Below are 14,663 nucleotides of genomic sequence, written 5' to 3'. Positions count from 1 at the left end.
TCCAATAAAGACTGTTTAACCACAATAATTACAAATATGAGGGGTTTTTTTTTGACTCAGTCTTCATTTGAATCACAGATCTAGTGTTTCTTAAATATGTGATCTTGGACAAGTTACAAGTTTGATATGTTTGCCCATAGATTGAATGATACTGACCTTATGGTGTTTTAAGGGTTAGAGCTGATGTACATATAGATTTTACCACAATGTCCTATACTTAATGTATTCCCAAAATACTGTTTACCACATCACAAATAATAATATATAACCACCCTAATAATAGGTGTGTTAAGCTTCTCACTCACTATGAAACCTGAATAAAACACAAATTCATCACTAGCTGATGTCTTACTCCCTCCTTTAGGAAATACTAATCCACCGACAGCCAGCGTTTGTTCTGTTTTGTTTTTTTTTTAGATTTTATTTATTTATTTATGAGACACACACACACACACACACACACACACACACACAGAGGCAGAGACACAGGCAGAGGCAGAAGCAGGCTCCATGCAGGGAGCCTGACGTAGGACTCCATCCCTGGTCTCCAGGATTAGGCCTTGGGCTGAAGGTGGCGCTAAACCGCCGAGCCACCCCGTCTGCCCAGTGGTCTTTAATTCTATAGAAACTACTAAGCCAGTGAAACATTTACCCTTTAGTTGTAAATTTATCCTTTAGTTAGAAATATTCTTTGAAGGGAGTGTCTGTGGTTGCTGTTGGACCACATCAGCTGAGCACCCGCATGGAGTTTTTAAGAGTTCTGTGATTGGATATGCAGGAATCACATGATGTAAAGAAATCAAAGTAAGTGTGATAAAGAGCTCTGCAGGGGCGCCTGGGGGTCTCAGAGGTTGAGCATCTGCTTCACTCTGGGTCTGGTAGGTGGTGATCTTCGGGTTCTGGGCTTGAGTCCTAAGTCTGGCTCCCTTCTCAGCAGGGAGTCTGCTTCTCCCTCTCCTTCTGCCCTCCCCCCTGCTTGGGCTCTCTCTGTCTCTCTCTCAAATGAATAAAAAATCTTAAAAAAAGAAAAGAAAAAAGAAAAGAAAAGAAAAGAAAAGAAAAGAAAAGAAAAGAAAAGAAAAGAAAAGAAAAGAAAAGAAAAGAAAAAAAAGAAAAGAAAAGAGCTCTGCAGAACACCATTGCTCATGTTAAGGCGACTGCAGCCCGGCTGCAGTTTTGTGTGGCTTTTAAACCTTAGCAGGCACTCTCACTCCTTTTACTTCCTTCCCCCTCTCCCTGCTCTCCTGCCACCAGCTCTCTTTCCAGGCCCCTGGAGGTGCTGCTTTAGCCACCAATGATCTGTTTTCCTCTGCCCTATTGTTTCTGAAATAAAATCAGGGTTTTCAGTAGATACCTGGGGAGTAGAGTGAACTTCTCTAAGCACTGGGATGTAAGATTACGAGGAGAGAAACTGGTTTTTCTCTCCTTGAAACAAGCCAGTTTCCCTCCTGGATGCCTCCAGCAGCTTTCTCTCAGGTGGCCCAGTAATGGGCTGGTCCTGCAGGGAGAGCCAGCAGTTCTATGGGTTGGCACCAATGTTCATAACCCAAACTTCGCAGAAGATAGCCACTGAGAATAGAATGATTTTCACACTGGCAAGGTTGGGCTTTGTTTTCAGAGTACCTGGGTCAGGTGATCTCCATCACCTTCTGGCTATTACTGTGTGAGGTGACCGGAGCTCTGCAGGGTGGGGTGGAGGGGTCCTTCTCCTAGAACATGACTGAAATTGTCTCCAGCCAAACCAGTCGAAGCTGGACACACTTAGCTTAGCTCTTGGGATGGCCGGAGACTAGGAGACTGCCTCCATCCTGTTTTTTGAGCCCAAATGTTGACATTTTCATCATTAGGTGTCATTGTGGTGTTTGACCCCATCTCTTTTGCAACAGGAAAATACTACTTGTTTTTTTTTTTCATAGTTTGATTTAAAAACAAGCACATAACACTTTAGAGTGGTGATACCTAAATTCAACCCCAAGATCTGCGAGATATGCTTGAAACTCATCTGATGGATCCATTTATTCCTTTTTTTAAAAAAAATGTGGTAAAATACACATAACATAAAATTTACATCTTTCCCATTTTTAAATGTATGGTTCAATGGTGTTAAGGACATTCATACTGTTGTGCAATCATCACCACCATCCATCTCCAGAATTATTTTTTTGTCTTGGAAAACCAAGAGTCTATATACCCACTAAAGAATAACTCCCCATTCCCTCTCCTCAGACACTGGCAACCACCATTCTACTTTCTGTGGCTATAAATTTGACTACTCTAGGTACCTCATGTCTGTGGAATCACATACTATTTGTCTCTGTATTCCATTCACTCTTTGATAGAATCATAAGTTAGTCAGAAGATGTTCTAGAACCCTTAGTAAGGAAATCCATGTGAAGGGGCACCTTGCTGGCTCAGTCAGTGGAGCATGTGACTCTTAATCTCAGGGTCATGAGTTTGAGCCCCACATTGATTACAAAAAAACAAAAAACAAAATTAAAAACCAACAAACTTTAATTTAAAAAAAATGGAAATCCATGTAGAAAGTTGGGTGAATCTTACTACTTACCTTGATACCATTAAGCACTTGTGTATCTCTGTTTTTCTTCATTCTGATTCCATGTCACAAAGCAACCCTTTAATTATGGTATGGCTTCTTACAGTAGACAGATACAATAAGTTGCCCCCCAAGCAACCATCTCATTCCATATATCCTGTACACCATTGTATCACAGTTTGGGTGGTATTGCTATCCTTTAACTCCAGAGATCAACCATAAACCAATTCTTCTAAGCCCATACTCTCTGTCATAGTGATTGGCTCAGGGGTAGACACTGACTTAGGCCTAAACCAATCCTCTGGCTACAGTGATTAATCCAGGGTTAAGTTGACCCAATCAAAGTGAAGTCTAGGACCTTTGTTTGTTAGCTGGACAGAGAGAAGCCATCTTTCTTTTACTGAAGTTGAATTGTTAAAAATGTGCATACATTTTATTGCTGCAAGCAATCATTTTGTAGCCATGAAAAGAAGTAATCCTAAGAGTGTGCCAATATGATGAAAAATAGAATGAATAGATGGAAAGAAATTTAATCCTTGGTGATAGTCTAAAACTGCTGGATCAGGCCTTACCTGCAATACTCCCTACCACAGACTTTCTGAGCTCTTGAGTCAATAAACTCTATTTATTGCTTAACCAAACGTGAGCTGGGTTTTATATTACTTGTTTCTTTGGCGGTGGGGGAGGAAGAGAGAGAGCTTGAGTGGAGGAGTTTGGCAAGGAAGGCAGAGAGAGAGGGAAAGAGAGAATTCTAAGCAGGCTCCACACCCAGCACAGAGCCCAACACAAGGCTCAATCTTATGACCTTGAGATCATGACCTGAGCTGAAACCAAAAGTCAGATTCTTAACCAACTGAGCCACTCAGGTGCCCCACTATTATTTGTTTTTAGGTACATTTTAATAGATTATTCATAAATATCTCTGTACAGAGCCAGAAAACAATGATTGCATGGACCTTATACACTCTCTTTGATTTCTCACTGAAAAAAAATAAACTGGTATTTCAGTTTGACATACTATTTTCTTTAGCTTGTTTAACATGAGATGTGGATTCATTCTTAGGATCCTGACAAATTTTAATTTCCGACTTTGTCCTGCAAGGGACCACAGCAATACGGTCAAGGCAAGGAATATTATGGTAAGGAGGTGTCTTGGGAGAAGACCTTGGTGACCATGAAAACTCTTCTTGAACTTGAGCTTTCATTTCATCTCTTTGGATTTCTGTAGCCTTTGGAAATTCTTCTGAATATCAGTGCTCTATCAATTGCTCTAAAGTAGCAGCCAATGCTAGCTGTACTGTTGGCTTCCCTGGTCTCTGACACTTGGCCTCTCAATCCTGATAGTCTCTTTCTTTAGGTCCTGTTGCATTCTCTGGTTAGCAAAGGGCAGCCAAATCTTTCTACAAAGGTGTAGGCCCTTTGCCTGTGGCTATGATGGAAGTGATCACATCTAGCACAGTGCCTAGTAGATAGTGCATTGACTTTGAATCTGAGAGCCCCCTCTGCTTCTGTCATTGGCAACCCTGAGAAGTTTAGAAGAGTTCAGTGAATGAAGGTTCCAACTTTTTCCCCATCTTGTTATAGAAATTCTTCCCAGCTATCTACAGGTACTAGTTGAGATTTTTTTTTTTACAGTAAAATTGTGTGTTCTCAGTGTCTCCCTCTTTCCTACTCCCCTTAAGGAGACCTGTGCATCATTTCTTCTTTTGTTCACCATGGGTAAAAATATATTACACACAGAATAGAAACAATACATTAACAGTAGGGTCATTTCCACATCGTGTGCTCATGAAACATTTCTTTCTAAAGGGACTCAAGATGCAAACGGAAAAAAAAGTATTTCGTTATTGCTAACAAAATACTGTAATTATAAAGAAAATCTGAGTGTTTATTGCTTTTAATTTTACTCTAGAAGTTGAGGGCTCCTTGAATGAAGGGAAAATTGTGGATGAAATTCTGTTCATCATTTCTTTAAGAAATGTTTGTGGACACATACTCCATCAGTTGTGGCTAAATGCAGAGTATTTGCTCTGTCAGGATCTAGACAAGATGCACTTGGAATTCCAGTCCACAAACCTTTAAATGTGGTCACTCTAAACCTAGTGTGGCCCTCACTTGTATTTTCTCATTCCCAGTGATGGGACCATTTTTTAAGAGAACGTGTTGTATGAACTGGTTGAATGGAGTGCTGTGAAGGTTTTTAAATAAATTATAGGTGGATTTATTGGTTCTTTTCAGGGCCAAGGTAGGTTGGCTGAGTTGAAATGGGAAATATTCATCCTGAAGGTCCAGTGGGTCCTAGGAATTAGGGAAAAGAGATTCATGAATGGATGCTGTGTTTTTCACTTCACGGTCTTCCTATTCTACATGGGCAATTGTCTCTAGGACTGAATAATTCCATACATTAATGTAACACATTATCTAGTTGGTTACTTAGGACAATTTCTTCAGAATAACCCAACTTACCTTCTGTAAAATCATAGAAGTGAGCAAAGTCTCAAAACCAGCCTCATGGTTAAAACAGGAAAGCATCAAAGCAATCCAAGATGGATGGGCCTCTTTATATTCTCACCATCTCTAAGGACAGATGTGTCACAACCTCTCTTGTGACTAGTGTTTCCCAGCAGGTATTACATTTTCTACCTCCTGTGCTCTCATTAGGAGGAAGAGGTGACTAGAGATGACAGGTCAGAGCTTCTGCTGAGCTTGGCCACTTGTAGGGATGTTGCTGGCTTTGTCAGTCCATTGTGACTTTCCATACTCATTTATAAGTAAGCCTCTGTGAATTATGCTCATTAGAAAAATGTGAAGATGAGAAGGACCAGGATTCTAAATTAGATAGCAGTGTTTCCCTAAACTGGGATCAAAGTGTTGACAGAAGCTGTTTGGAAATTACTGCTGAAGTAATTGGGATTTTTTTTAAAGATTTTATTTTATTTATTCATGAGAGACACACAGAGAGAGAGAGAGAGAGGGGGAGAAGCAGGGAGCCCGATATGGGACCTGATCCCAGGACGCTAGGATCATGCCCTAAGCTGAAGGCAGATGCTCAATGGCTGAGCCACCCAGGCGCCCAAATAACTGGGATTCTTGAAGGAAAGGTCAGGAATCCTGAAGATCATGTATATTGACTATGCATATTGAAAGAGAGAAAGCTGTTCTATCTCCCACAAGCAGTTACATGGATCTAATTCGTTCCTGGGTGATAAGGATATGCATTGTGCCTCTCCTTTCCTTGACTCGAGTTTCTCTTCAGCTCTCTCTTTGGGATGCTATCTGCCTTCATTCAACTTGCGTGGTCAGTTTATGCTGCTCAGGCCAGTGATCTAACCAGGGACACCATTCTGCTCATGACGAGTGTTTCTGAAGCAAAATAAGGACAATTTTATCTAAAGGAAAATTTTCTTCTCTTATTTTCCTCTTTCAGAAGATGGCTAGAATGTATATGTTGTGTGTGCTCTAGAAAAGCTCCTGGTAGGTAATGCAAAGGACAAGGGAAAAATGAAGGGATGATAATGAGCTAAATTTCTTTGTTGGCAAAAATATTTGCTGTTTTTCTGCCTCCAAAGTTTTCCATAATGTTTCTGTTGACCTAGAAGCTCGAGTACATTCTGGTGGGTATCTGTGAAGATCCTACTCCATGGAGAAAGGCCAACCAAAAAGCAGTTCCTGATGCATGGGATTGGAATTGTCTTTCTTTGCTATAAAATCAAGTTGTAAAACAAATCTGGACATTTGCCAGTGTCTCAACACTGGAAGCAGTTTCGTGCAAGTAAGAAAGAAATGAAATTAGTGATCAAAGTGCATCGATATTTTTAGACTCTTGATACATATTGCCAGTTTATGTCCAAGAGACTTATACCAATTTATACACATGCTAGCTGTATTGGAGCACGCTCACCAGCAGTATTATTACCTTTCACACCTTTACAAATGTGATAGACTGAAGAAGACATTGAGCCAGACTCAAAAGGCCACTTACTGTATGGTTCTATTTATGTGACATCCCAGAGAAGGAAAAACTATCGGGGGGAAAAATGTTGGACAGGGTTTGTGTGTGAGAAGGATTGACAGGAGAGAGATCTGAGGGAATTTCTTGGGGGTGATGGAAATGTTCTATATCTCGATTTTGCTGGTGCTTTCATGACTGTATATATTTGTCAAAACTCACTGAACTATACACTTGAAAAGGGTGAATTTTACTGTACATAAATTATACTTCAATAAACCTGACTTTTAAAAAATGACATTGCCTTGTGGTTTTAAGTCACAGTTCTTTTGCTTTGGAGTGCAGTTGAAGAGTTTTATATTTATTTGCCATTTATATTCCTTCTTTGGAAAATTGTCTTTTTATTCCTTTGCAGAATTGTCTAGGGAGTCTTGCGCCTTTTTCCCGTTAATCGGGGTGATTTTTTAATACTGTCTATCAAACTTGCTAAAAATATTTCTCTAGATTTCCTTTCACTTTGTGAATACTTTACATCTTTATCTGACCTAGCCACATTTATTGAGTTCTACTTTAATGGTTGCTTTATGTTTCTAGCAGAACTTCCTGATAAAAACCTTTGGAACACTGAAATGTTTCAGTAGATGCTACTCTGGGAATTCATCAGGTACGGTGTGGGTAGACATCTCACACTGAAATAAGAAAAAAACCCCTCTGTGCATCAGTGTAGCTGTCGACCTCCCTAAAAGATGCTCACTGGGCTCATCCTCTCTTCCCGCTCATTGGGGGTCCACTGGGCTGAGAACTGAGCCACATGGTGGCTTCACTGACTCAATTTCTCTGGACAGTGGCAGCAACAATAGTTTAGGCCCAGGGTCCCCACAAAGTGATATATAGCAGATGTCAACGAAAGCCTCAATCAGTCGAAAACCTCATTTAACATTTCCCTCTGCTCTCCAGTTTTTGGAAGTCCTGTCTTGTCTTGATTTACTCTGCAATAAGATTTGGGGAAAAAAATATTACCTTACTAGTACATTTCAGTAATTAATTATTTAGCTAGTTATTTTAACTATTTTATTTATTTATTTAGAGAGAAAGAGAGAGGGAGCATGAGCAGGGGGAGGAGCAGAGGGAGAGGGAGAGAGGATCTCCAGCAGACTACACACCCAACTCAGAGCCTGATGCAAGGCTTGATCCCAAGACCCTGAGATCACGACCTGAGATGAAACCAAGAGTCAGATGTTTAACTGACTGCATTGCCTAGGCGCCCCTCAGTAGTTATTTACTGAATGCTTGCCATGCGCCTGGAGCGTGGCCGGGTGCTACAATGGTAGGTACGATAGACTTAGTTTTTGTCCTCACAGCCCTTACAGGCTTCTTATGCCAATAGTCAGTGAATAAGTATCACATTGTGACATAAAATAATTATAAATTATGATAAGTGCTGTGACAGGAACAAAGAGGATGTTGGTCCTCTGTTGCAAGTGGGGGTGCAGAGAGTGGCAGGGCTCCCCCTTCTCTTGCTCCGAAAGGAAAAGTTTTATTTGGCCCCAAGCTTCCTATAAATTTTCGCCTCTAGGAAGACTTCAGCAGAAGAAAAATGTCTGCAAAACCAGTGCCCTGTGGAATTAGAAACAAATATGAGAAGCTGAGTGAGCTTGGGCAAGGTCAGTTGTCCTCACTCTGTATAATCTAGATGGTGTTACCAGTCCTGGGGGTTGCTGTGAGAATTAGCAAAAATAGATGGGTAAGAGGCAGAAGGGATGTTGGCTAAAGACTCTGGAGGCAGATAACTGGGGTTCAAATCCTGACTCCTCCTTGTAAGAGCTACTCTTGTCTCAAAGAAGTTATGTATTCTCTCTATGCCTCAGTTTTCTCATGTAGGGAATGGAGGTAACAATAGTTTCTAACTCTTAGGGTTGATTTGAGAATTAAATGAGAGAGAAAATATATGGCTTTTGCAGTAGTGTTTGGTGTGTGGGAAGTGTTCATCCCAAGCCTGCTTCTACCATTTCCACCATATCATCACTGGGTTCAGATCCTAACATAAGAATGAACAAATCCTCTCATGGACTAGAACCATGTAGTTAGATTGCTCTGGAACAGCCAAGCCCTGGGACTGTGAGCCACAGATACATGGAATAAAGAGAGTGAGCAGCACATTTCTGTGGCTATAGACTCTGTATGAAAGGGGTCAGGGATCTCATCTCAGTTCCAATCCTATTTCCCTTACTCTGCTTTACTGGGGAAATGACCTTGAAAGAGGAACAACTGCACTCTAAGTCGATAGAACAGCATTGGCTACAGCCCAGCTCCACCACCCAGGCACAGAGGAGGGCTCTCTGATGTCTCTGGAATGATTTAGCTTTATTGGCTATTGTCTCTCTCTCCAAATTGCCTTCAGGATGAATGTCATGGCCAGAACCCATAGAGGACACCAGCTTTCCAAGGAGCTCACGGGAGGCAGATATTCTCTCCGTTTATGAAACAGGCTTCAAATTGACCATTAGTGGGGGCTGTATTTTGCACCTTACGAAGAGGAAATTACAGTGCATTAGAAGTTCTGCACTGTGGCTTAGGCAGTGCATTAGAGGCGGGATACAGACTGGGGTGCTTTCTTGCTGGGCATAATATCCAATTTATTTTCATTTACATTACTTTCTCTACATCACTGACTGCACGAGGCATAAAACTGTTAAATGCAAGCAATTCCCAATTGCTTGGCACAAATAGAAATGTTTAATGAATAATAATAAAAAAGGAGCCTATGGATGAAGCCGATATGCAAAAATTGTGAGAGCATGTTAATCAATGTTTCTCATTGCATACAGCTCAACAAGTCTTCTTTCTCTCTTTCTCCCTCCCTTTCTCCCTTTCTCTTTCCTCCTCTCCCCTCTTTCTTCATTTCTAAGTTCTTTTTGAAAAGACAAAGCAAGTAATTTAGGTGGAACAAAACAGAGTAGTACAGTATTGTTTACACAGTAGATAAAATGCATGAATGTGAAAGGCTTTATCTGGAGGATTTCAAGAGAAAGGAAGGCAGGAAGAAAAGAAAGGAGGAAGGAAGGAAGGAAGGAAGGAAGGAAGGAAGGAAGGAAGGAAGGAAGGAAGGAAGGAAGGAAGGAAAAGGAAGAAAGAAAGAAAGAAAGCAAGCTGGGCAACTCAGTCAACCGTCTGATTCTTGCTTTTGGCTCAGGCCACGGGTCATGATTGCAGGGCTGTGAGATTAAGCCCTGCCTCTGGCTTTGTGCTCAGCAGGGAGTCTGCTTAAGATTCTTTCTCTCTCCCCCTCTACTGCTCTCCCTTATCTCTAAAAGAAAAATACTCTATTTCCCTTCTGCTCTATGGATGAGAGCAGTTTGCCTGCTGTTATGAAAGGGGGTTTTAACTTAATTTGTGCATCTCATCTCAGTATCAGTTACATCTAACTAATGTTTTCCCAGCCTTGTTGGCTTGTTAGGAGAGTCAACTTAGGAAAAAGGAAGACTGGCTCTCCAGGGGAGGTTCCTCAGCACCACATTCCAAGCTTCTGGTTCTCTTGTGGGTTACCTTGAGCAGTAGTGGATTTTTTTAAAAGATTTTATTTATTTATTCATGAGAGACACAGAGAGAGGCAGAGACACAGGGAGAGGGAGAAGCAGGCTCCATGGAGGGAGCCTGATGTGGGACTCGATCCCAGGACCCCTCCCCCACCAATCATGCCCTGAGCCACCCAGGGATCCCAGCAGTAGAGGATTTTAAAAGTCTCCATCAAAATTGATGGATTCCCCCCTCTGCCCACCTGTAGTTTTACTCCCACTTTGGAACTTCACAGAGGTGTGTTGATAACCAAGATCTCTGTTGGAATCCAGACTCTGTCTTTCATGAGTAGTGTGACTGGGCCACCAGTCTGAATAACCTCTCTGGTCCTCAAATTCCTCATTTACAAAGTGAGCAACAGAAACCCGTCTCTCTTGGTTATTTCCCACATTCTGATAATAGAAGCTCAAGTATATAAAAATATACATAATAGTTTATGTATATAAATATACATGAAAAAGGATGGAATGTCACCAATGGCTGTTTATTTTTCCTCTTTGTATTTTCCAACTTTCTGTGTAGGCAAGCATTATCTTTCAATAGGAACATTATAGTTTACAGAACACATATTTCCTAGTTTGAGCAAACATAGATGATAATAATATTGATTATAGAGTTTCCTTTTCCTTTTCCTTTGTTCCATACAATCTGTCCTTCTTGCTTTCTTTTTGGAGAGGAAAGCAGTTAAGGGCTGTATTGGTTTCCAGCTGCTGCTGTAACAAGTGACAAATTTAGCAGCTTAAAACAACACAAATATATTCTCTTACTGTTCTAGAGATGAACAGTCTTGAAATGAGTCTAGACTCAAGGTGTGGGAAGGGCTGTTTCTTTGGAGGATATGAAGGAAGAATCCATTTCTTTGCTTCTTTCAGCTTTTTGTGGCTGCCTATATTCCTTGGCTCGTGGCTCCTTCTCTGTCTTCAAAGCCCATGGTTTCAGTCTGCACTTGGCATTGCCTTCACCTTCTCTCCATAGAAGGAGACGTGCCTGGATAATCTGCCATTATCTCCCCATCTCAAGATCCTTATTCATACCTGCAAAGTCCTTTTTGCCATCTAAGGAAACGTACGGACATCTTTAAATGCGATGTTGTCATTCAGCTGAACAGCCAGGGTTTATTAAAAGGTGAAGGATTAAGCAAAGACTGAGCAAGAAAAAAAAAAAAAAGCAACAAAGTTTCTGGTAATGTGAAATAACAAACTAAGTACTTTATAAGAATATCTGTTCAGTTCTTACAGAGTTTAACTGTACCGGATCAAGTGTCCTGGAAATACAAGGCACTTGGGTCTGGTGAGAACACAGGAGCTGATGTATTTTATTTTAGAAAAACAAAATCATAGGGTGTCTGCATGGCTTAGTCAGTTGACCGTCTGACTCTTGATTTTGGCTCAGGTCATAATTTGGGGTTGTGGGATCGAGCCCCACATCCAGCTCCACACTCAGTGAGGAGTCTGCTCTAGATTCTTTCTCCATCTTCATCCCCCCCATCCCGACCCCGCTCATGCTCTCAATCCCTCCCTCTCTAAAATAAAAAACAAATCTCAAAAAAAGAAATCATGACAGACAACAGTGAAAAATGATCAAGTCCCTTCTCCCCAAATCTCTAGGGGTCAGAAATTCAGTCTAAAATTATTATTATTGTTATTATTTCTTTGAAATGTCAATTTTTATTGTTGAAAGTCCCCACAAAGTCCCATCTCAGGGATTATTCCTTGAATCAAAAGCAGCCTATTTTCTCCAGCTTGGTACTAAGATGTGCCAAGAATGATTTTTTTTTTTTAAGAAAGCAAAAAAGTTCAAATTATTATTTGTTGTTGCAAAAATGCCACAGGTTATTAAACTAACATCAGGAATGGATATAATCAGATCTCATCTATTATTAATGAGGTTCTGCCTAATGTGATCATTATAGGTATGTGCCTCGTACCTAGAAGCTACCATCTAACATAATAACAACCTGGAATAATGAGTTGCCAGCATGATATTTTTCTTTTGTGAAGGGTTATACCTATAGGGTTGCCTTTTCCTTTTCTTAGAACAACAACAATAATAATAAACTGTAACATTTTAGACAGAGACAGGTGTAAGTTTTATTTGTAATATAATGGTTACTGCTTAACATCTTTACAGTTAAGATTTGTTACACAGCCAACACAAAAATGTTTTGGAAACCATATTATTACTACTTAAAATGATGATCCAAGAGCCAGAAAAACTCGTGTAACTTTTATAACATCTGCTATGTGTTTTCCTGGGTGTGAAAGAGACAGAGAGACAGAGACAGAGAGAGACACGTACAACCCACACACAGACCTTCCCCCCATACATACACACATCAGAGTTTTAAGATATGACTGACTATACTTATGGATCAATTTACTAAGAAATTTTAAAATATTTTTTTCTCATGGCACAAGCCTTTTAACTGCAATCCCTTCCTTCCTCTAAGGCATAGGCTCAGAAAAGACAAAAATTAAGCCTTTGTGAACATAGACAGAGCCAGACCACGTCCTGAATAGTTTAGCTTCCTTTGGAGCAGGTTATTACAAATAGTTGTGCTGAGGCTTGCTCACAAAATCCTATTTAATCCTTAATGCAGTTGAATTCTATGGGGTACAGTTACCTAGAGACCAGATTAGGCAAATTTAAGTGTCAGTAATGAGAGTGAATGCAGAACTAAGGGGATGAGACCCAAGAATCTGAGCACCTGAAAACAGTAGAATCCATTGAGAAAAACTCAAGGTTGGCCAGCTGTAGCCTTCATCTCTCCCATGGGTATTCCACCACTCCCCGACCCTTCACTGCTGGGCTCTGCTTCCTCACAACCTACTTGCTTCAAGCTCGGGGTATGACTTTTGCTCTTCTGGCCTGGGTTTGGAGCTGCCTCCAACTTCTCTCCAAATTATTCCTCAGACTTGAGGTCTCTGTAGCATTAGCACTATTGCCCAATTATAGCAATCTAGAAGCTCTCTTCTCTTCTGGCTTCTTCAGCATGAGGCAGGAAATCGGTTCTTTCCTTGTCTTTCTCCCCTCTGTGCTCTGCTGGCTCCCGTGCCTCCATCTGCCCTGTGAACATTGTTGTTCCCCAGGCTCCCTTCCCTGTCCAGCTTCCGTGGTCACATCTGTATTCATAACTTTGAAGCCTGTTATCTCTAGCCCTGTCTCTGCTAATGGGATCTGACTTGAATTTTCACGCACTCACCACATGGCTCCACACCAACGTTCCCATAGCCTCACAAACCATGAAGTCCAGGTTTGCTCATTAGTTACTGTTCTCTCATTTTCTGTCCTCATCTACTCAGTTCTTACTGATCCTCTTGATTAAAGGCCTCACCTTCCTCTGACTCCTTCAATCTGGAAACACCTTTTTCTTCCTTTGCCAGATTCCCTAATTCCTGAATTCTGCACTCTCTTGTTTGATAAGGAGACACGTCTCCCCTCACTCCCGGTTCCTGCTATCATTGCCTGGATGATTATTGTAACCACTTAACTGATCTCTCTACTCCCCAAACCAGCCTTCATTCGGCTGCTAGAACTAACTTCTACTGGTGGACTCATGATACTGCTAGTAACACTACTTTATATAGTAGTTGCTCAATACATGCTACTTCATTACTTCCTTGGCTTCAGTGACTTTATCTGGTAAACTGAAAGGTTTAGACTAAATAGCTTTAAAATCAAGCTTTCATCTGATACTGCATACAACTCTCAGAAATAAAGGAGGGGATTGCATCTGATTTCTGCTTGAACACCTTATCTTGATGAATTTGGGCCCATGCCTAAAGAGTGGTCCCAACATTTGAGGGCCACTTTTCACTCTGAACCTCCTTGTCTCTGTTCATGGATTTAGCCATACAAGAATATCCCAAGCTCTAAAATCAGTGATACATAGAATATAAGATATAATCTACTGAGAAGTAGGACATTGGGCCATTTTCTATAGGGTGAACTATTTGAAATACCTTCTTCATACCTATAAAATAAGGAGGTTGAATTAGTGAGCTCTCATTCTGTTTCCAAAAAGAAAGTGTCTCTTTGGAACCTCATTTATATGCCGAACTGGGTTGTTTTTTTTTTTTTTTTTTTTTTTTAATGATCTATCTTGGGGCACCTAGGCATGGAGCCTACTTAAAGAAAAATAATTAAAAAAATAAAATGACTTATAGCATCACCACTTTTGTGCATGTGTTCTTTACAGTTTTCTTTAGGGTGACCATGATGACACATCTATCTCTGAGTGTAAGGTGTGCAATGATTCAAGGCCCCCTCTTCTGGCCTTGGAAATCCATCCCTACATTTTCTCGTGGCCACGCTATCCCCTGCTCAGCCACCCTGCCTCCTGTTCCCAGTCAGTGACTGTAAATGGCTAGGAAACAAATCATGCTCATCACTGGGAAATGTGATGGCTCTGCTCATAAGTAACTGGCTCAAGAAGTTCCCCCTCCACCTTGCTGAACTCCTAGAACTGCACTGCATTCCCAAATGCTTCCATCCATTCCTCCTTTCTTCCTTTTCCTCTTCTACTTAGGGTCAGACCTGTAGAACAAATCTCACCGAGCCTTTCTTTATTTTCTCTCCTAAGCA

General features: G+C 40.9%; 1 long non-coding RNA gene across 6 annotated transcripts in view; it reads left to right on the top strand.

Annotated features, from left to right (window-relative positions):
• Positions 1-7,989: 7,989 nt before the first annotated feature.
• LOC140641546 (uncharacterized) overlaps positions 7,990-14,663 on the top strand; it is a 307,651-nt gene continuing 300,977 nt past the window's right edge. For all 6 annotated transcript variants that reach the window (XR_012038129.1, XR_012038128.1, XR_012038127.1 and 3 more), the window contains exon 1: positions 7,990-8,167. This is a non-coding gene — a long non-coding RNA (uncharacterized lncRNA). The remainder of the gene's footprint in view (positions 8,168-14,663) is intronic.

This window comes from Canis lupus, chromosome 10, assembly GCF_048164855.1.
Source record: "Canis lupus baileyi chromosome 10, mCanLup2.hap1, whole genome shotgun sequence".
In the NCBI taxonomy this organism is placed as follows: Eukaryota; Metazoa; Chordata; class Mammalia; order Carnivora; family Canidae; genus Canis; species Canis lupus.
Note: the sequence above shows the minus strand (reverse complement) of the source record. Positions and strands in the feature narration are given on the sequence as shown.